Source organism: Podarcis bocagei (genome assembly GCF_964188305.1).
Source record: "Podarcis bocagei genome assembly, chromosome: 6".
NCBI classification, from domain to species: Eukaryota; Metazoa; Chordata; class Lepidosauria; order Squamata; family Lacertidae; genus Podarcis; species Podarcis bocagei.
The window spans coordinates 99347786-99369827 of record NC_138130.1 but is presented as its reverse complement, the minus strand read 5'-3'; the positions used below and the strand labels follow the sequence as shown (position 1 = coordinate 99369827).

The 22042-nt window shown below is 47.6% G+C and overlaps 1 protein-coding gene across 1 annotated transcript in view; it reads left to right on the top strand.

Annotated features, from left to right (window-relative positions):
- Positions 1 to 2148: 2148 nt before the first annotated feature.
- The window catches only part of CAPN5 (calpain 5), a 94302-nt gene continuing 74408 nt past the window's right edge, over positions 2149 to 22042 (top strand). The window contains exon 1 of the mRNA XM_081197375.1: positions 2149 to 2252. The gene's annotated coding sequence lies outside the window, so the exon portion shown is untranslated. The remainder of the gene's footprint in view (positions 2253 to 22042) is intronic.

Here is a 22042-nt window from a genome sequence, read left to right as displayed (position 1 = left end):
AATGCACAAAACATGTCCATGTGGGGTAGGTGTGTAGTTATGTTGATATGTACAGTATAGGTAGGTATTATATAGAGTAATGTAGGTATGCTTTATGTTATGAAAATAAGGTAGTTTTTTGTGTATGTGTATTGTGTAAATGGTGGGACGTGGGTGGCGCTGTGGGTTAAACCACAAAGCCTCGGACTTGCCGATCAGAAGGTCGGCGGTTCGAATCCCTGCGACGGGGTGAGCTCCCGTTGCTCGGTCCCTGCTACTGCCAACCTAGCAGTTCGAAACACGTCAAAGTGCAAGTAGATAAATAGGTACCGCTCCGGTGGGAAGGTAAACGGCGTTTCTGTGCACTGCTCTGCTTCGCCAGAAGCGGCTTAGTCATGCTGGCCACATGACCCGGAAGCTGTACACCGGCTCCCTCGGCCAATAAAGCGAGATGAGCGCCACAACCCCAGAGTCGGCCACGACTGGACCTAACGGTCAGGGGTCCCTTTACCTTTACTATTGTGTAAATGTGTATGTATGTGTTTTATATGTTAATAAAAATTAGAAAAGAAAGAAAATGCACCAAACATGCAGTGCTCGTGATCTGACTTCTGTGGTCTTATCCCGTTCCACAATCACTGACTGGACCGTAAGAGTTGCTGGATATATCTCAGCCGAAACTGTTGCGTCATCTTCTTCCATCTATTTTTAAATTTCTTTTATTGCATGTAGCAGCAACATAACAGCATTCTGTGGTCAAGCCATACAAAGATAACATCAAGCTGCACAATAATAAAGGATGTCATCATTGCAAATGGAGTTTGTGTGTTTACACAGGGCGTATTTCTAATAGATGAATGCAACAAAATCCATGGTACAGTGTTGCTGGTTTTGCTTTCTTTTCTTTTCTTTTTAAAGTAACTGGTATGGGTGGAGAAACCTCTGCAGCAAAGCACAGTGAAGGGATGGTGGCCTGACTCTGACTCGTGCTGAACATTGTCGTTTAGTCGTGTCCGACTCTTCGTGACCCCATGGACCAGAGCACGCCAGGCACTCCTGTCTTCCACTGCCTCCCACAGTTTGGTCAAACTCATGCTGGTAGCTTCGAAACCACTGTCCAACCATCTCGTCCTCTGTCGTCCCCTTCTCCTTGTGCCCTCCATCTTTCCCAACATCAGGGTCTTTTCCAGGGAGTCTTCTCTTCTCATGAGGTGGCCAAAGTCTTGGAGCCTCAGCTTCAGGATCTGTCCTTCCAGTGAGCACTCTGATTTCCTTCAGAATGGATTGGTTTGATCTTCTTGCAGTCCATGGGACTCTCAAGAGTCTCCTCCAGCACCATAATTAAAAAGCATCAGTTCTTCGGCGACCAGCCTTCTTTATGGTCCAGCTCTCACTTCTGTACATCACTACTGGGAAAACCATAGCTTTAACCAGGCATAGGCAAACTCGGCCCTCCGGATGTTTTGGGACTACAACTCCCATCATCCCTAGCTAACAGGACCAGGTGAAAGAATACAACTTCTTCAGGGTCCATTCAATGACATCCCTAAATCAGGGTTAGTTAACCCTTTTTTAAAATGCTTGAGAGGGCCACATTCACCTATGCACACGCTTACATGTGAACAAACACACAGCCCTGCCATGTCTGATCTGTGCAGCTCAGCTAAAGAGATCAGCTGATCCGCATTCACCAAATTACTTGTCTGCTGACCAGGGAGGGATGATGGGAGTTGTAGTCCCAAAACATCTGGAGGGCCAAGTTTGCCTATGCCTGGCTTTAACTCTACAATCCTACGATTCCACTGGTGGGAGCCAGGGCATTCAATCGGGAAAGGCAAACGAAAGTTCTTTATGCAATTCATAAATTCCGCGGAAGAATTCAATGCAATCCATTCTGTGGAAGGTGGCAATATTGCTACGTGACATCCTCGGGATCTAAGCAGGGCTTACTCGCGAGTAAAAGCAGCCCGAGGAAGGAGCGTACCCTTAAGAGTCCCTGGGCGACCCGCTCTTGCACGTGCCTAAGTTAAAAACCTCACGGAGTTACTTTCTCCAAGCAAAGGACTGAATGAACGAATTCTGTGAATGGAAACCCTCCCACGCACCGCCGCTGCCGCGCGCCAGGCGCATGCGCGGACTGCAACCCCTCCCCCTCCCCATGCCCCGCCCATTGCCTCCCGAAGCCCCGCCCCGTGCAAGCAAAGTCCTGGAGAGAGGGGAGCTCAGGAGAAAAGAGACCAGATTCTGCAGAAGCTGCCTTTCCTGGGAGGAAGGTAAGGCAAAGCGGGCAGGGTAGGGTGGATCCGGAGTGAATCCGGTTTCCCTCTTGTGCATGCGGTGTGTGTGAGCTTTGCAGCAGCCCCCCACTCTCCCGTGTCAATGCCATGGGACTCGAGGGAGGGAGAGAAAGCTGCTCTCTCTTCCCCCTCTGGACCCGCAGAAAATCTCCTGCATCTGCACGCATCTTGCATGTGTGTATGCGCGCACACGCAGACAAAGCGAATGGGAAAAGCGCGGGGTTTGCGGAGACGCATTCGCCTTTCGTTTTCTGTTCTTTGGAAAGCGGGGAGGATGCAGATGTTGGGCTGATGAGAGGAGAGGATGGAGAGACTTCCTTGCCCACAGAAAACAAAACATCCTTCCCTTTTTGCTTTAAAGTCTTGTGACTAGGATATTGGTGCATGTTTGCTTGGTGATTGATTGATTGATTGATTAAGAGGAAGGCGGTCAGCAATCGGTAAGAGGAATCCATCTACCTGGAAGGAAGTTCTGCTGGCTCCAGTGGGGCTTTACTCTCGAGCAAGCTCTCCTTGCAGGAGGAAGAGCAGAAGGCTTGCAACTGGGATCCTGCGATCTCTTCGCACTGCTGTTCGTTTGTGCACGCGCAAAAACCACACAAACACACCTGCGATTTTGGGAACATGCTTCGTTTTAGATCGCTTTCCCCTCAAAACTCTGAGGTCTTCGACACGCTCTGTGCTTCCCTGAATTGCAGTGAGTTTCCAGGGGGTAGATTTTGCTTCCTCCTGGGCAGAAAAAGTCCTGTATCGTTTGGATGAGGCGCGTTATGTAACAATTGTCTCCAGGTGTTCAGGTTGAGAGGCGAACTCACCTGCCACTGTCCTCTGTCCCCCAATCAACATCACGTTCCTTTCGTTCAAAAGCATTTTTAAAAATCACCTTTTATACAGAGTAGCTACCATGGTGCTTTTCCGGATGAAGACGTATCCTAAATGATAAACTCCTATCCTGGAAGCTGTTTCTGCTAATAATAAAAATAATAAAAATACAAATAAATTTTATTTATACCCCGCTCTCCCCAGCCAAGACCGGGCTCAGGGCGGCTAACAACCAATAATCAAAACAAGTTGATTAAAATACAATTTGAAAACAAGATTAAAACACAACATTAGGGTGCAGCCTCTTCACAGGAGGAGAAAGGAAAAAGAAAGTCAGAAAAGGTCTAGCTTGTTTGCTTGTCTTAGAATTGTAGAGTTGGAAGGGACACCAGTGGTCATCTAAGCGCAACCCCCTTGCATCTCCATGCAAAGTAAAATTGGGGTGTTTTTTTTGTTGGGAGGGGGCAGGAAGCAGCATATGGATATGTGAACCGAATTGTTGTCTTAGGCGATTATGAGCCTACTTTTGTTAGAAGCTACAGGGCATATGTGTCTCTAAAGAGTGTGTTTGATAGTAAAATAACTGCAAGGCAACAGAAAAGATTGAATCAATGCCCGCAGCATTAAGTCACAGCCCTCCCTATTTAATAAATACCTCCCATGCATTTAATCCACAGACCAGTGTTTCCTTTTTTTAAAAAAAACAGTTTATTAACCATCTTATTTTACATCTGTATACATTCTCTTATTACATCGCATATCTTATTTATAGCATAACTTCCAACATGTATACAAAGTTTATATACAAAATTTATATATCTATAAAGAAAAACACAAAACTATTCCCAGATCATATATATACCAACACTACAAACTTCCTGTCAATCACGTTGTAGAATCCTTTTTTTACAGATGAATGTACTCTTATTGTTATATATTTCTTTGCATTTTATCTACTACATTCGTATATCAAATAGCACCCTTCATCTTGTTTCTCAATTCTATTTCTCTCCAACGTCAATCAAATGCCAGCATAGATAGAGAACCTTTACTGTATTTTTGAACATATACCGTATTTTTTGCTCTATAAGACTCACTTTTTCCCTCCTAAAAAGTAAGGGGAAATGTGTGTGCGTCTTATGGAGCGAATGCAGGCTGCGCAGCTATCCCAGAAGCCAGAACAGCAAGAGGGATTTCTGCTTTCACTGCACAGCGATCCCTCTTGTTGTTCTGGCTTCTGGGATTCAGAATATTTTTTTTTCTTGTTTTCCTCCTCCAAAAACTAGGTGCGTCTTGTGGTCTGGTGCGTCTTATAGAGCGAAAAATACGGTATCTTATATCTATCCCAGTGTTTCCTACTGTACTCTGTGCAGGTCCTGGAAGTCGAGTTTCTAGTCCTTGTGATAGAGGGATTGTGTCTCAAAAGAGAGCCCTGGGAGTTAAAAAAACAAAAGCAGGGTTCTCTCCTAAATAATAAAAGGCATATATAGAGTTATTCCCTCCCCCTCCACCCCTAACTGGTGATTTTAGACTAGATCAGTGTTTCCCAACCTTTTTTGGGCAAAGGCACACTTGTTTGATGAAAAAAATCTCGAGGCACACCACCATTACAGCCCCGTGACGTCAGCGCGCAGCGTCACGCCGGGAGGGACGCACGAAAGTGTAAGTTTCAATTTTTTTCCCTCCCCCTTGCCGGGGAACCTCCAAGCTTTGGGGGTGGGTGGGGGGGAGGCAGCAAAGCGAGGCAGGAAGGAGAGCGCGGCTTGGCTGGGTGAGCTTTGGCAGGGGCAGGGAATGAGAGCCGCGAGGCGGGCGCTGCGGACGGAGGCGCTGCCCGCCGAGCTCGCAGGCAGCCAGCCAGGCAGACGGCGAGAGCCCCGCGCTGGGCGGCCTCTCCTCGCCGCCGCCGCCCCGCCTCTCGCCCGCCCGACTCGCCCGCCTCCCTCCAGGCAACATCTCGCGGCACACCAGGCAACATCTCGCGGCACACTAGTGTGCCGCGGAACAGTGGTTGGGAAACACTGGACTAGATGATGTCTGGCTTGTGGAAGAATCTCCTCCTGAGCAAAGGGTGTGACTCTCAAGAAATTAAGCATCCTCATATATGGCATCCTACGCAGGTGGCGCTGTGGGTTAAACCACAGAGTCTAGGACTTGCCAATCAGAAGGTCGGCGGTTCGAATCCCCGCGACGGGGTGAGCTCCCGTTGCTCGGTCCCTGCTCCTGCCAACCTAGCAGTTCGAAAGCACACCAAGTGCAAGCAGATAAATAGGTACCGCTCCAGCGGGAAGGTAAACGGCGTTTCCGTGCGCTGCTCTGGTTCTCCAGAAGTGGCTTAGTCATGGGGGCCACATGACCCGGAAGCTGTACGCCGGCTCCCTTGGCCAATAAAGTGAGATGAGCGCCGCAACCCCAGAGTCGGCCATGACAGGACCTAATGGTCAGGGGTCCCTTTACCTTTACCTTATCCTACTTAACAGGGGTTTTGCAGTTTCTCTGTTCCAAGCATTATCAACTCTGCTTTCATTCTCTTTTGCCCATCTCAAAGCTTTCCTCGGGGTTTTTCCTCTGAAAACTCACCAAACCACTTCCTGTCCTTTCACATGACTTGAGACGATCCAGAATTTTTTTTTTTCTTTCGGAGGCAAGCAGGCAATCTGCATTCCTGGCTTGTGTGCGCTCTGGATACATTGAAAGCAGTTTTGAAACACATTTGCCTTTCATGGCTTCCCCCCAGAAAATGCTGGGAACAGTCGTGCCTTGAGGGTGCTGGGAACTGTAGCGCTGTGTGGGTGCAAACTACAGTTCCCAAGATTCTTGGGCCGGGGGGGGAGTCATATGCTTTAAATATAAGGTTTGAAACACATTTGCCTTTCATGGCTTCCCCCCAGAAAATGCTGGGAACAGTCATGCCTTGAGGGTGCTGGGAACTGTAGCGCTGTGTGGGTGCAAACTACAGTTCCCAAGATTCTTGGGCCGGGGGGGGGGGGAGTCATATGCTTTAAATATAAGGTTTGAAACACATTTGCCTTTCATGGCTTCACCCCAGAAAATGCTGGGAACAGTCGTTCCTTGAGGGTGCTGGGAACTGTAGCGCTGTGCGGGTGCAAACTACAGCTCCCAAGATTCTTGGGCCGAGGGGGGGAATCATATGCTTTAAATATAAGGTTTCAAACACATTTGCCTTTCATGGCTTCCCCCCAGAAAATGCTGGGAACAGTCGTGCCTTGAGGGTGCTGGGAACTGTAGCGCTGTGCGGGTGCAAGCTACAGTTCCCAAGATTCCTGGGCCCGGGGGGGTGGGGGAGTCATATGCTTTAAATATAAGGTGTGTATGCAGCCCTGAGCCACGCTCTCTATTCTGCTAGCTTGGCATTCTCCAATCTTCCCATTAAATGCAGACGGGATGCTTTTAAGACGGGGTCTCTGGCCACATTGGCACATGCAAGTTATTGCTTGATGATGTACCGTATTTTTCGCTCTATAACACGCACCCGACCATAACATGCACATAGTTTTTAGAGGAGGAAAACAAGAAAAAAAATATTCTAAACGAAACAGTGGATGTATGATTTTTGTGGTTCATGCTGTGGCCACAGACATGTGATCTGACGGTGAGTTTGGGGTAGCCCAATGCAAAAATCCTGAGGATCCATGTGGATCCATGCTTTGTATCCATGTTTTTGCACCACTGCAGCCCCAGGCAATAGTGGGTGTGTGCTTTTTTTGTGCAAGCTGTAGCCATGGACATGCTATGTGATCTGATGGTGAATCTGGGGTGACCCAGTGCAAAAATCCTGAGGATCCATGTGGATCCGTGCATTGGAACCAGGCTCTCTGTCCCTCTATTCTCCCCCCTAAGCAGCTCTTCTCCCACTTTGCTGTTTCAAAGTGAGCAAAGCAAGCCATGGAGGAGGGAAGGAAGGGAAACCATGGATCCTCTGCTCACGACTGCAGCAGATCCCCCCGCCACCCGTAGGCATTCGCTCCATAACACGCACAGACATTTCCCCTTACTTTCTAGGAGGGAAAAAGTGAGTGTTATGGAGCAAAAAATACGGTATCAAGGGAGGAAACATGCGCAAAATCCATTGCAAATTAAATGGGTTTCACTTCGCTTCTGATCTGATGCCCCACCCGCACCCCCACCCCAGTTGAGGAATATTCAGTATGTTGGCTGATGGGTGTGTCTGTGGGTCAGCCCTGACATGCAATTTTATTGCTGGAGGACATGAAGTTATAAAAGATGAAAGTGCCTCTGAGCACTGGCAGAGTGCATTCCTCGCCGCCAGGGTGGATTTGATTTAAATAAAATCGATTTAAATCAGTAAGACTTGATTTAAATAATTTCTTTTTACAGAAAGACTCATTCTTGCTAGTGTAATCTGAATATTTACAGCCAGATGAAGGTTTCATTTTTGGAATAATAACTTTTCAGAGTAGCTTTTACAGTTATATCAAAAATTACTGATTTGATTATACTGTTAGAAATGCATAGGGACAGATAATTATGAAATTGTTGTGAGGTTTAAGAAGTTAACTGTTTATGTTTGGACAACTGCTGGAAGGAGAAAAACAATCAATTCCTTAATAGCAATTTAAACAATTTATTTAACTGAAACAATAACATTATAGCATATGTATCCATGTTTGTTAACTGATGTGGTTAAACAATTTTAAAAAAAACACAAAACTTAGACTGAGTTTTAGCACACATAAAAAACTTAAAGCAAATCCTTATTTCCTGATGAATAGCCTTTGGACTATAATGTAACTTAAATAGAAAACTATCTTTAGAAAGATTTTCTCTCCAAAAGCATTTAATTTTTAAAAAATCCGATTTAAATAAATAAAAATCTGATTATTTTTTTTTTAACCATTGATTTTTATCCACCCTGATCACCGCAGAGTAATTGCAAGGAGCCTTCGTGGTCAGCAGTCAGAGGGTAACAACTTTCAGTTCATAAAAGGTTTCCTCGTCTGGTTTTTTTTTCGGGAGGAAAGGACCAGTGTGGAAACCAAAAAGGGAGAAAGTCTGCAGTGGGCAAAATATTATTCAGCCCAAATTGTTTCGATAACAGAGAGACTCCAGTCTCCAGTAGCATCTTTGGTTAAAGGGATCAGGCAGGAAGTGAGGAGGGGAGACCTCATTGTATAACCCCTAGAGCAGAGTGGGGAACCAATCCCCAGCTCCCAAGGCTGCACCCCCTTGTAGACAGTGTTACAAACTCAGATATATAAGCTAGGTAGCAAAAAGCACCTGAAATCTAGGTTGCAATCGCCCTAATGGAATGTCTATTTGTCAGGGCTTGGGCTAGATCAAACTCAACCCTCCAGCTGTTTTAGGACTACAACTCCTATCATCCCTAGCTAACAGGACCAGGGGTCAGGCATGATGGGAATTGTAGTCCCCAAACAGCTGGAGGGCTGAGTTTGGGGATGCCTTTACTAGATTCTACAATCCTACGATTCCATGATCCCAACTGCATTGCTTGACTGCAGCTTGCTCTTACAACAGCTCCCTTGTCCCAGTATGCGAGAAGGAAAGAGACACACAGTGGAAATGGAAATGTTGTTAATTACAGTGGTACCTCTGGATGTGAACAGGATCCGTTCCGGTTTGAATCCCTGTGACGGGGTGAGCTCCCGTTGCTCAGTCCCTGCTCCTGCCAACCTAGCAGTTCAAAAGCACAAAGTGCAAGTAGATAAATAGGTACCGCTCCAGCGGGAAGGTAAACAGCGTTTCCGTGCGCTGCTCTGGTTCGCCAGAAGCGGCTTAGTCATGCTGCCAAATGACCCGGAAGCTCTACGCCGGCTCCCTTGGTCAATAAAGCGAGATGAGCGCCGCAACCCCAGAGTCGGTCACGATTGGACCTAATGGTCAGGGGTCCCTTTACCTTTTATATATATATTTATTGATTTTTTAACATATCAGTTCCAACAGTCATACAACGTATCTTCTCTTCTTATACAATATTTTAGACTTCCGTCAATACCTCTGATGATTTTCTGTTCTTTATCACTTATTCAGCATTTCTTAATTTCTATATTACATTTAATTATCCTGAACTAATAATTCTCTTCATAGTCTTTCTTGCAGTATTTCAAATAATCCACCTTACAAAACGTCTAGCAGTCCTACTAGCATAATCTGTTCATCACAATTACTTTTCAGATACCGTATTTTTCGCCCTATAGGACGCACCGTCCCATAAGACGCACCTAGTTTATTGGGGGGGAAATAAAGGGAAAAAAATTATTTCCCCCCAGGCGCGGGGCTGGGGCAGCCCGAGCTTCCCCCGACCCCAGCCCCCAAACAGGCAGCTCTCTGCAAGCTGTGGGAGCCCAGCGGTGGCTCCCGCTGCTTGAGGAGAGATCCGCGAAGCCTGGACGCGCTGAGATCAGCGCGCGCAGGCTTCGGGATGCCTGCAACTCTCCCCAAGCAGCGGGAGCGTTCCCGCTGCTTGAGGAGAGATCCGCGAAGCCTGGACGCGCTGAGATCAGCGCGCGCAGGCTTCGGGATGCCGGCAACTCTCCCCAAGCAGCGGGAGCGTTCCCGCTGCTTGAGGAGAGATCCGCGAAGCCTGGACGCGCTGAGATCAGCGCGCGCAGGCTTCGAGATGCCGGCAACTCTCCCCAAGCAGCGGGAGCGTTCCCGCTGCTTGAGGAGAGATCCGCGAAGCCTGGACGCGCTGAGATCAGCGCGTGCAGGCTTCGGGATGCCGGCAACTCTCCCCAAGCAGCGGGAGCGTTCCCGCTGCTTGCCGAGAGGTCCGCGAAGCCTGGAGAGTGAGAGGGGTCGGTGCGCACCTACCGCTCTCGCTCTCCAGGCTTCAGCGAAAGCCTGCATTCGCCCCATAAGACGCACCCACATTTCCCCTTCATTTTTGGAGGGGGAAAAGTGCGTCTTATAGGGCGAAAAATACGGTAGTTCATATACAGTGGTGCCTCGCAAGACGAAAAGAATCCGTTTTGTGATTCTCTTCGTCTAGCGGTTTTTTTGTCTTGCGAAGCAAGTCCATTGACGGATTAGCGGATTAGCGCTATTAGCGGCTTTTAGGGGCTTATCTGCTGATCGGATCCGCTGATAAGCGGCTTAGCGGCTTAGAAAAAGGGGGGAGGGGAAAAAAAACCAGCAGGAACTCGGAAGGCATTGTCGTCTTGCGAAGCAAGCCCATAGGAAATTCGTTTTGCGAAGCACCTCCAAAACGGAAAACTCTTTCGTCTAGCGAGTTTTCCATCTTGTGAGGCATTCGTCTTGCGAGGCACCACTGTATTTACTCCAGTCTTCTAAGAATCTCTGATCGCAAACTGTCCCTCCCTTGGAGGTTTTTAAACGCAGAGGTCACATTGCCACCTGTCATTCGTGATCTAGCTGGGATGCCTGCATTGCAGGGGGCTAGACTAGATGGCCGCAGGGGTCCCTTCCAACTCCACAGTCCTGTGATTCTTGAGGTGATAACTTCCTGAGACATTTCATGGGCACTATGCGGTTGCTGGAAATGCTGGCACCCATGGGTGCCACACCAGTGACCTCCTGGGACCCCTTGCACAAAGCAGAGTAGCTTTAGATCAGGGGTCAGCAACCTTTTTCAGCCATGGGCCGGTCTACCGTCCCTCAGACCTTGTGAGGGACAGGACTATATTTTTTGGGGGAAACAACAAATTCCTATGCCCCACAAATAACCCAGAGATGCATTTTAAATAAAAGCACACATCCTACTCATGTAACAACACCAGGCAGGCCCCACAAATAACCCAGAGACTCATTTTAAATAAAAGGACAATTCTTCTGTATTGTTTTTAACACTCGATTGGGAGCTGCCCAGAGTGGCTGGGGAAACTCAGCCAGATGGGCGGGGTATAAATTATTATTATGATTACTCTTGTAAAAACACCAGGCAGGCCCCACAAATATCCCAGAGATGCATTTTAAATAAAAGGACACATTCTACACATGTAAAAACACGCTGATTCCCGGACCGTCCGCAGGACGGATTTAGAAGGCGATTGGGCGAGAATCCGACCCCCGGGCCTTAGTTTGCCCATCCCTGCTTTAGATGGCAAGAACTTTCTAGAAGCAAGGGCTGGCAATTACTGTGCTCTTGCAAGGTTGGAAATAAATGTCTGTGCTTTGCAGTTGCCAGAGTCATAAATATTCATCTCCTTCCACAATAATAAAATACAGAATGTGACCCATAGTGCTGTTTTTTAAAAACGCTTGACTTCAAGACAGATATTCTCCCCCACCCGTCCCCAGTAGTTCAATCTTTTATGCAGGAAGGGAGCCTTAACTAGAGAGAAGGCTTCTTGAGTCAGTTGGAAGAGATCCTGTGTGGGTACTCTAAAATAACCCCACAGTATGGACAAATATGAACCTGTGTGTGTGTTGTAGATGGGCACTTAATATAATTAACTGGTGTTTTAAAAATCAGATTCATTTAAGCAGCAACAACTCTTCACTATATATCTAAAAATAATAATAATAGAGAAAAGTAGTATGCACCAACAGGTATAGCCAGCATTTGAAATTTGCAAGGCACATTTTGCACCTGGCTATCGGCCACTTGGGACGCGGGTGGCGCTGTGGGTTAAACCACAGAGCCTAGGACTTGCTGATCAGAAGGTCGGCGGTTTGAATCCCCACAACGGAATGAGCTCCTGTTGCTCTGTCCCAGCTCCTGCCAACCTAGCAGTTTGAAAGCACGTCAGAGTGCAAGTAAATAAATAGGTACTGCTCCGGCGGGAAGGTAAACGGCGTTTCTGTGCGCTGCTCTGGTTCGCCAGAAGCGGCTTAGTCCTGCTGGCCACATGACCCAGAAGCTGTCTGCGGACAAACGCCGGCTCCCTCGGCCAATAAAGCGAGATGAGCGCCGCAACCCCAGAGTCGGTCACAACTGGACTTAATGGTCAGGGGTCCCTTTACCTTTTTATCGGCCACTTGCGATTAAGTGGTACCTGATGTCTCCACCATCTGGAGGTGCATGCCTGGGAATCCTTGGATCTTGTCTGTTTTCACACATTAAAAACACACCCTGTAGCCTTCTATCCTTGATATTTTATCTGAACAATCAGAACGAATTTCAGGAACCAAAAAGCCTTATTGAAAAATACGACTTTTGAGCCGTCTGGTCCCAAAATGGCAACTATGCATACTGTTTTGGCGACTGTAACCCTGCCTTAAGGAGCTGTTTAGCTTGTCTTCTTCTTATTTGGCAATTCCTCGTAGCTGAGTAAGATTGTCTTCCATAAACACGGTTTTAACAGTGAGTCCGTAAGTGACTGTGGAGGCCAGTTCTGGATCCACACGTCCTTCCACAGTGGGGACACAGGTTTCCAGGCAGGAGTTTGATCACGGTGAGGGTTTGCCAAGCGTGCCTTCCTCTTAGCACGTTTCTCCCTTGTGTCCTGAGTTTGAGTGTCTTCAAAGCCCATGACACCAACTGGAGAGGTCGCAGGCCAGTGTTTCCCAGTTGTCAGTGTTCCTCCTACATTTTTAAAGATTTGCCTTGAGAGAGTCTTTAAATCTCTTTTGTTGACCACCAGGATCACACTTTCTATTTTTAAGTTTCTTTGAGTACAGTGGTACCTCGGGTTACAGACGCTTCAGGATACATACACTTCAGGTTACACACTCCACTTACCCAGAAATAGTACCTCGGGTTAAGAACTTTGCTTCAGGATGAGAAAAGAAATTGCGTGGCGGCAGCGCAGCAGCAGGCGGCCCCATTAGCTAAAGTGGTGCTTCAGGTTAAGAACAGTTTCAGGTTAAGAACAGACCTCCAGAACAAATTAAGCACTTAACCTGAGGTACCACTGTAGTTGCTTTAGAAGACGATAATCAGACATCCGAACGACCATGACCCAGTCCAACGAAGTTGAATTTCTAATACTGGGTATAGCTCATCAGGAAGTCTAGACAACCATGAGGTTAATTAAAGTGTACCCTTGTATTTACAAGAGTTACCCCAGTGTTCCCAGGTTGTGGCTTGTTCCTCCGCAGCCAAAGTGACTGACCTCTATGGCAGAAAGTTCCTTTAAAGTGAACATACTACCTTTGGCCAGGATGTAAAAAGAAAAGAGAATTGTCCAATGTCAATACATTATTGAACCATTCAGAAGAGCAAACACCTCTGGGACGCCCGACACCTTTGCCAAACAATTTTCTCACGTAGCTACTCTCCGAAAACATCACCTCTTGGGTGTGGCAGGCTTAGCTCCTGAGCTGGCTAGTGATACTTTCACAGGACCAGTAAATGATGGTTTGCTGTTTTTCTTTTTATGGCTAAACGCAGAAATGTAACAGGCTTAAATCCCCAGGCGAGCTTGTTCCCAGCACAGCGATTCAGCGGCTGGGGGTGGCATGGAGAGGTTCAGCGGGCAATTTCGACCAGTTATGCAGAAAATATGAACACGGCACTTCTGTCCTGTGGAATCGGTGCCAATTTTAGAAGCCTAGACAGCCATTGTTTAAAAGAGGGAAAAGTCAGATGAGGGTGAGGATGCTGAGAATCAGCCTAGCTTTCCTGCATCACTGGCCCAGCCGCAACAATCCAGTTTGGATGGGGCACGAAATCCTCTCCCTTCTTGAAAACGTGTGTTTTTTCATGCTATCTGGGGATCTGATATAGGCTGGGGAGTCCTGCACCAGCCCATGGGGTTGCTGATTTTGTACAGTGGTACCTTGTGTTATGGAAAAATCTTGGTGCAAGGCTGCTCAGTCACCCAGTTCGTTGGGCAGAGCCCATGGGTCCCTGCAGAATAAAGGAAGGAGTCCAGCCACCAACCGGAGCAAATAGCTGTAGACCAAAGTTTAATGTGCAACAGGTACAAAGAGGAATTTTGAACCCCGAGGATGGGGTGACAAGGACTTTTTAAGTTTCCCACCATATCCCAGAATATAGTTCGTACAGCATCATTGATACATCACTGACGTGTCACAAAAGGGGGGGTAGACAGGGGTTACACCAGTTTAACCTTGGCAAATATGTCCAGACAAGTCCTTGGTACAAGATTAGCATAAGCAGACATGTCAGGGCAAGACCCAGGTATAATAAGGTGAGCATAAGCAAAGACCTCTGAAGTCCCACCACCCAAAGTACAAGAGAACTTCCTTTGCATGTCTGGCCCCTTGGCAAGTCTGGGGGTGGGATTAGGCTTTCCTCTGCCAATAATCAGCTCAGCAATTGTCACCTCTGGGCACTTCCTGGGGTAGGCGGTGTGTATACATGGAGGAAACTGGCAAAGGATGATTGTTAAAGCTAGGTAAAGTCCCTAAGCTGCCAAGTCGAAAGGATACATTTATGCATAATATTTGTAACATTTAACAACCTTAAAGACATGCCCCCCCCAGTAATTTCTGTAACACTTGGTTCTCGAACTTAATCCGTTCTGGGAGTCCATTCGTCTTCCGAAACGGTTCGAAAACCAAGGCACGGCTTCCGATTGGCTGTAGGAACTTCCTCCAGTCAAGCGGAAGCCGCGTCGGATGTTTGGCTTATGGAAAATGTTCTCAAACAGGGAAGCATACTTCCGGGTTTGCAGCGTTCGGGAGCCAAAACATGCGAGTACTAAGGCATTTGAGAACCAAGGTACAACTGTACTTGCTCCTTTTCAAGTTTCGTTCTTGCTGGGTGAGGGAAAGTCCGTGCCAGCCCTTGCCAATATGGTGTCCTCAAGGTGTTTTGGACTATGATTTCCACCAGCTCCAGCCAGCCCTTCCCACTTTACATTGTGAAAGTTCTCTGTCTTGATCCTAGAATCTTAGAGTTGGAAGGGACCCCAGTGGTCATCTAGTCCAACCCCCTGCAATGCTGGAATCTCAGGTCAAGCATCCAGGACAGATGGCCACCCAACCTCTGCTTGGAAACCTCCAAGGAAGGAGAGTCCACCACTTCCTGAGGGAGTCTGTTCCTCTCGCTGTCAGAAAGTTGAGGCGGGATCTTCTTCTTCCTTATAACTTGAACCCATCGGATCAAGTCATAGACTCTAGAGCAGGATAAAACAAGCTTGCTCCATTTTCCATATGGCAACCCTGGAGATATTTGAAGATGGTGATCGTGTCTCAGTCTCCTCTCCTAGCTCCAGGGCACAGATCTCAAGCATGAGGTCTAATTCAGAACATAAATCCGCTCCACTTCCCTGTGGGGAGGAGTTGCGGTAGACCGCGTGGCCACCCACTCCCCTCCGGGGGCAGGGGACTTAGTCCCCCGTTGCCTGGGGGATCCTGGGCATGTCAGAGCCCGGCCAGCCAATCCGCTGGCGGGGGGGCATGGCCAGGACCATTTAATCAGAGGTGCGAGCTGGAGAGCTTCCTCTTTGGCTCGCTTCCTCAATCACCCTCCATCCCTCCCTAATTTGCAGGTTTTAGGCACTGGGCTTGCTATGGACCTTGGTTGGTCGCCGTTAAGGGGCCTGGTAGGAATTTTTCCAGTCGGCAAATTGGCACTTTTGGCCACCTCATGAGAAGAGAAGACTCCCTGGAAAAGACCCTGATGTTGGGAAAGATGGAGGGCACAAGGAGAAGGGGGCGACAGAGGACGAGATGGTTGGACAGTGTTCTTGAAGCCACCAGCATGAGTTTGACCAAACTGCGGGAGGCAGTGGAAGACAGGAGTGCCTGGCGTGCTCTGATCCATGGGGTCACGAAGAGTTGGACACGACTAAACAACAACAAAATTTGGTTTTCGCCTACCTCGTAGCAATCGTCACAGCCTTGTTAGGATTGCGGTTAGGCATTGTTTGACCTTGTGTGGGGGAGGGGAGGTGTGGCCATCACCTGCCCCTCCAAGCTTAAGGGAATTCCGTTAAAGGAATCCGGGGGTGCTGATCTTGTCCAAAGCCCCGTTCGGGGGCTAGGGCCATGACCTGACCCCGACGGGAAAAGCAGGGGGAGCTCGAGTTGGTCTGCATTGACAGGGCTCCCCCTTCCGGTGGTTTACCCTTACCGGACTTCCTGCGCATCGGGCAGGAGTCAGATATAGTCGGGTCCATTCAATGCCTAAGCCAATACCGCTCACATTCTGTAATCAATAAAGTTGTGGCCAAATTTGCCCCAAACCATTAACCTAATACCCGTTTCCTTGTGTGTGTTAACTCTCAACGAGGGGGTGGCTTCGGGGTCTCGACATGCAAGAAGAGGCTGGTGGATCAGGCCCATGGCCCATCTAGTTCAGCATCCTCTCCTCAGAGGGATTGATGATTCCTCTGGGAAGTCTGAAAGCATGACAAGAGCATTCTGTGCCCCTGTGGCTTCCAGAAACTGGTACCCAAAAGCATGACTGACCATGGAGGCAGAGCGCCGCCATCAAGCCACCACTGTCTCTCATGGAAGCAAGTTCCGTAGTTTAAATACACACTGCAGAAAGAAGTACTTGCTTTTGTTGTTGTTGTTGTTTAGCCGTTTAGTTGTGTCCGACTCTTCGTGACCCCCTGGACCAGAGCACGCCAGGCACTCCTGTCTTCCACTGCCTCCCGCAGTTTGGTCAAGCTCATGTTGGTAGCTTCGAGAACACTGTCCAACCATCTCATCCTCTGTCGTCCCCTTCTCCTCGTGCCCTCCATCTTTCCCAACATCAGGGTCTTTTCCAGGGAGTCTTCTCTTCTCGTGAGGTGGCCAAAGTTTTGGAGCCTCAGCTTCAGGATCTGTCCTTCCAGTGAGCACTCAGGGCTGATTTCCTTCAGAATGGATTGGTTTGATCTTGCAGTGCATGGGACTCTCAAGAGTCTCCTCCAGCACCATAATTCAAAAGCATCAATTCTTCAGCGATCAGCCTTCTTTGAAATCTTCCAACCTTTAGCTTCCTTGGATGTCCACGAGTTCTTCTGTTACAAGGTAAAGGGACCCCTGACCATTAGGTCCAGTCGCAGACGACTCTGGAGTTGCGGCGCTCATCTCGCTTTACTGGCCGAGGGAGCCGGCGTACAGCTTCCGAGTCATGTGGCCAGCATGACTAAGCTGCTTCTGGTGAACCAGAGCAGCGCACGGAAACGCCGTTTACCTTCCCGCTGGAGCGGTACCTATTTATCTACTTGCACTTTGACGTGCTTTCGAACTGCTAGGTTGGCAGGAGCAGGGACCGAGCAACGGGAGCTCACCCCGTTGCGGGGATTCGAACTGCCGACCTTCTGATCGGCAAGTCCTAGGCTCTGTGGTTTAACCCTCAGCGACACCCGCGCTGAAAAACGTTGCTCTTTCCACTTTATCTATCCTCTGTGTGTCAAGTTTATTTTTTGGGAGTTTCTGCCGGGCTGAAACTTCTCGGTCTTTTTCTCTGGGCACACCAATTTGCTCCGGCATGTGTGGGAACTGCAATTGTGAGTCCCTCAAAACATTGCAACAAACCTCTGTTTTGCATCTAGCCTTAGGTTACCAGACAGTCCCCGGATTTCCAAATTAGTCCCCATACAAAATCCATTGAAGTTGAAAATAATAATAATAATAATAATAATAATAATAATAATAATAATAATAATAATAATAATTTATCATTTATACCCCGTTCACCTGGTACAGTGTCCCCGGATTCATTGAACAATATCTGGTAACTTTAATCTAGCGAGTCTGTTGGTGGAAGTTAGCCATTGTTTCCCAAACTCTGCTCAAAAACCAAACTAACCAAAAGCGCTACTTTAGAAGTTGGGGGAGAATTTTTCAGCTTTCCCTCAGTCTTTCCTGAGACTTATCTGATGAAGTTTATCTTTCTCCCATCACTACGAATTACGACATGTTTTTAGCAACCGAGAGGCTTTGGCTATTAGCTTCTGTGTGTATATGTGTGCTTTGCTCTGTTTGGAAACAGGGCACCGTGAGTTTGTTCAGTGCCGTTCTTATTGATCTGGAAACACCCTGAGCTCTGGGTGTGCTCTTAAAAAAGATAACATTTCCCATGAACAAGTGGAAGAATGCAGTGACTCAGTGCGGTGGACTGTCCTGTGTTTTACAGCGTGGGAGGGAAGAGGGCACACAGAGAACCTGTCCCTCTTGTGTACACTGTGAGTTTCCATCTTTGTTGACATGTGTTTGACTAGGAGGAGGGAATGGGGAGCCTCCAGGCAGTCTCTGCTTTTCTGCAGATCGGAACGGCAATATTTGCAGCCGGGGCTGAGCAAATTAACAAATAAATGATTGGAATCTCCCTCCCGACACTTCCTTATGGCATAAAGAAATACAGTGGTACCTTGCATTAAGTACTTAATTCGTTCCGGAGGTCTGTTCTTAACCTGAAGCACTACTTTAGCTAATGGGGCCTCCCGCTGCTGCCACACCACCGGAGCACGATTTCTGTTCTCATCCTGAAGCAAAGTTCTTAACCTGAAGCACTATTTCTGGGTTAGTGGAGTCTGTAACCTGAAGTGTATGTAACCTGAGGTACCACCCTACAAGCCTACTGTGGAGAGAAAGGGTGAAATGTGGGGCTTGTTAGCTGTGAGCTAAATTCATGTAGCAAATACTAATACCAATAATCTTTTTTCATGTTTATATGCTTAATTTGGATTCAGTCTAGAGTCATATTCTAGCCATTCTCTCTTTTTTTGTATATAATTTTTGTGAAATTTTCTGTTTTTCAATTTAAAACGCAAATTTTTACATCCTTAAGATATCAGTGACTTCCCTTCTTCTACAGTGGTACCTCTGGTTAAGAACTTAATTCGTTCCGGAGGTCTGTTCTTAACCTGAAACTGTTCTTAACCTGAGGTACCACTTTAGCTAATGGGGCCTCCCGCTGCCACCACACGATTTCTGTTCTCATCCTGAAGCAAAGTTCTTAACCTGAGGCACTATTTCTGGGTTAGCGGAGTCTGTAACCTGAAGCATCTGTAACCCAAGGTACCACTGTAGTTGCTTTGGAAGACGATCATCAGGCATCCGTACAACATGACCAGTCCAACGAAGTTGATGTTGAAGAATCATTGCTTCGACATGAGTGATCATTAATGAGCAGCTCCAGCATCTCTGAGTACACTATGTCTACCCACTATTTAACAGTACTGTTACTGGGTTAGCGGAGTCTGTAACCTGAAGCATCTGTAACCTGAAGCGTCTGTAACGCGAGGTACCACTGTATTTCCATGGTTCATTTTACATATCACAAATCCCTGCATATTTTACAAAAACCATACCATTCAGTATTCCATCATTGCATCCATCAAAACTTGTTCACACTGTTGAATTTACCTTAATGCTGCCAGCGTTTTCAGCCGTACACAATTATTTCCCATGTACTCAATAAACGGTTTCCAATCTTCTTTAAACATACAGTGCTCTTCTTCTCTTATTCTATATGTTAAGCCTGTGAGTTGGGCATATGGCTATTCTCTACCCTTCACTGTTGGACAAAGTCTGCCTCTGAATACCAGTTGCCTGGGAATTGTGGTTGGGGAGACGGCTGCTTTCTTCAGCTCCTGCTTTTGGGGTTTTGCACAGGGATCTGGAGGACCAGTGTGAGAACAGGGTGCTGGGCTGGGGAGGCCATTGGCCGGATCCAGTACAGCCAGCTCCCCTAATGTCCTCGTGACCTAAACATACTCTGGGGTTGCGGCGCTCATCTCGCTTTACTGGCCGAGGGAGCCGGCGTACAGCTTCTGGGTCATGTGGCCAGCATGACTAAGCCGCTTCTGGCGAACCAGAGCAGAGCACGGAAACGCCGTTTACCTTCCCGCTGGAACGGTACCTATTGATCTACTTGAACTTCGAACTGCTAGGTTGGCAGGAGCTGGGACCGAGCAACGGGAGCTCACCCCGTTGCGGGGATTCGAACCACCGACCTTCTGATCGGCAAGTCCTAGGCTCTGTGGTTTAACCCACAGCACCAGCCGCGTCCCAGTGCTTGGGCTTATTCACCTGCAAATTCCAGCTGCCGTTTTCTGCGGCCACCATTGTAGGTCAATGGCCTTTCATAGAAGCAAAAGTTTCCCAAGCCCTGAAACCTTGAGAAATGGAGAAGACGCTGGAGGCCTCATTGCTTGACTGGATCAAGACTCCTTCTTGCTCAATATTCTGTGGTAGGCAGGCAGTGTGGCCATCGAGGTTCCTCTTGGGGAATGTGTTCATTTATTTTTCTTCCGCCGTGAGCTTGTAATGGAAGCTCAGGGCTGTGATGAGTGCAAGTGCAAAAATGTATACTCTTTTATTTTTGCAAATTGGGGATTCTGCTCTGGCAGTTGCAGTATTCACATGACCGGGAGCCTGAATAAAATATCTGGCCAAGGTTTTAAACTTTCCAGTTGTAACAATCTGCATTCACTTAAACTGTTGCACTGGGCTTCAGAAGCAGCCAGCGATTTTAACCGAGGCTTTGGCGCAAACATTTATGCTGTTCTCTTGGGCCTGTTATGAACCTTTTTGGATTAGCTGGCTGGCACTTGCACGGTCTCTCGAATTTGCAATTCATGCCCCCCTCCCACCCCTCCTTTGTGAAGCAGAAAGACATACAATGAGGACTTTTCATGTCTGGAAATGGAAGGCTGATGAAAACTGCAGCTTATTTCTATGGAAATGAATAGAAAAATGAATAACTTTCATAGTCCTCCATATAACCAATTCTTTTATATTTAGAGGGCATCTAATTCTTAAGGCAGGATATTCACAGAAGACAGTAGGCTGCTTTGCTTCAAATTAATACGAGATTCCTTGCAAAACCCCTCACTTTCTTGTCCTGAGTCGACCCCCAAACCTCCTCGGGTATCAATTCTTACTTTTCTCCACCTAGGCTCATGCCTGTATCCTGACTGCTTGTTACCACTTTGTGCTTCAAAACGGGGTGCAATTTTTTATTCTTGCACCAGAGCCTTGCAAGTTGCAGGTGGACTGTCAGTGTCATTCCAGTCTGGGTGATTTTTAAGGTGCTGGACAGATTGCACAGTCCAAATTCATTGGTTATTTGGCCAAATTAACATTAACAAGAAAGAAAAGCAGAAAATGCACAATAGGGGGGGGACCCAATATTAACTACCATATTTTTTGCTCCATAAGACTCACTTTTTCCCTCCTAAAAAGTAAGGGGAAATGTGTGTGTGTCTTATGGAGCGAATGCAGGCTGCGCAGCTATCCCAGAAGCCAGAACAGCAAAAGGGATCGCTGCTTTCACTGCACAGCGATCCCTCTTGCTGTTCTGGCTTCTGGGATTCAGAATATTTTTTTCTTGTTTTCCTCCTCCAAAAACTAGGTGCGTCTTATGTTCTGGTGTGTCTTATAGAGCGAAAAATATGGTATATAGTTTGGAAAGCTGTATGTTTGGGCAGAATCCATCAGTGGAAACCTTGCGCAAGAGGAATAACATTGTTTTGGGTGGAAGATGGACTGCAGCAGAACAGAAACAGTGCTGCTTGAGATTAATGTTGGATAGAATGGAGAACGATACTTTCTTATATCCCAAATGTGGGTACCCCATGGTTTTGCCCTCTGTGAGGATGAGCTAAAGTGAAGCTGGTTCTTTCTTAGCAGCTACAGGATCTGCTCAGGAGTGCTAGGCCTAGTGAGCACAGCACTTGTTCCTGGTAGATCTTGCCCCTATGAGGCAGCTGCAGAGGCTGAAGGTCCCAAACTTCCCACAGCTCCCTAAGTCTCCTCCCACCCTGCAGGTCCTTTTGAGACTATGCCTGTTTGCAGCCAACCTCTCCTCCTCCCTCTTCATACCTCTCCTGGTCCCGGGAGACCAAGGTTGAAGGGAGCTTGTTGCAGCAGGAGGGGGAGACTTCTTGGCATCTTCACCGGCCTGACTTATCTCTGCCTCTTGGTCCTCCTCCTCTCCAGCCTCTGCTTCTCTCTCTGCTTCTAGACTTCTCTCTGCCACAGACTCACCCCGCTCACCAAACCCTGTTCATTCTTCAGCTTCCGCACATCCTTCTCTCAATCTTCTCCCTCTGACCACTCATCGTGGTCCCACCACCACTCCCCAGGCCCTGGGCCTTTCCTCCTTGGGGGTTTCCCAGCTGGTGCCTCCC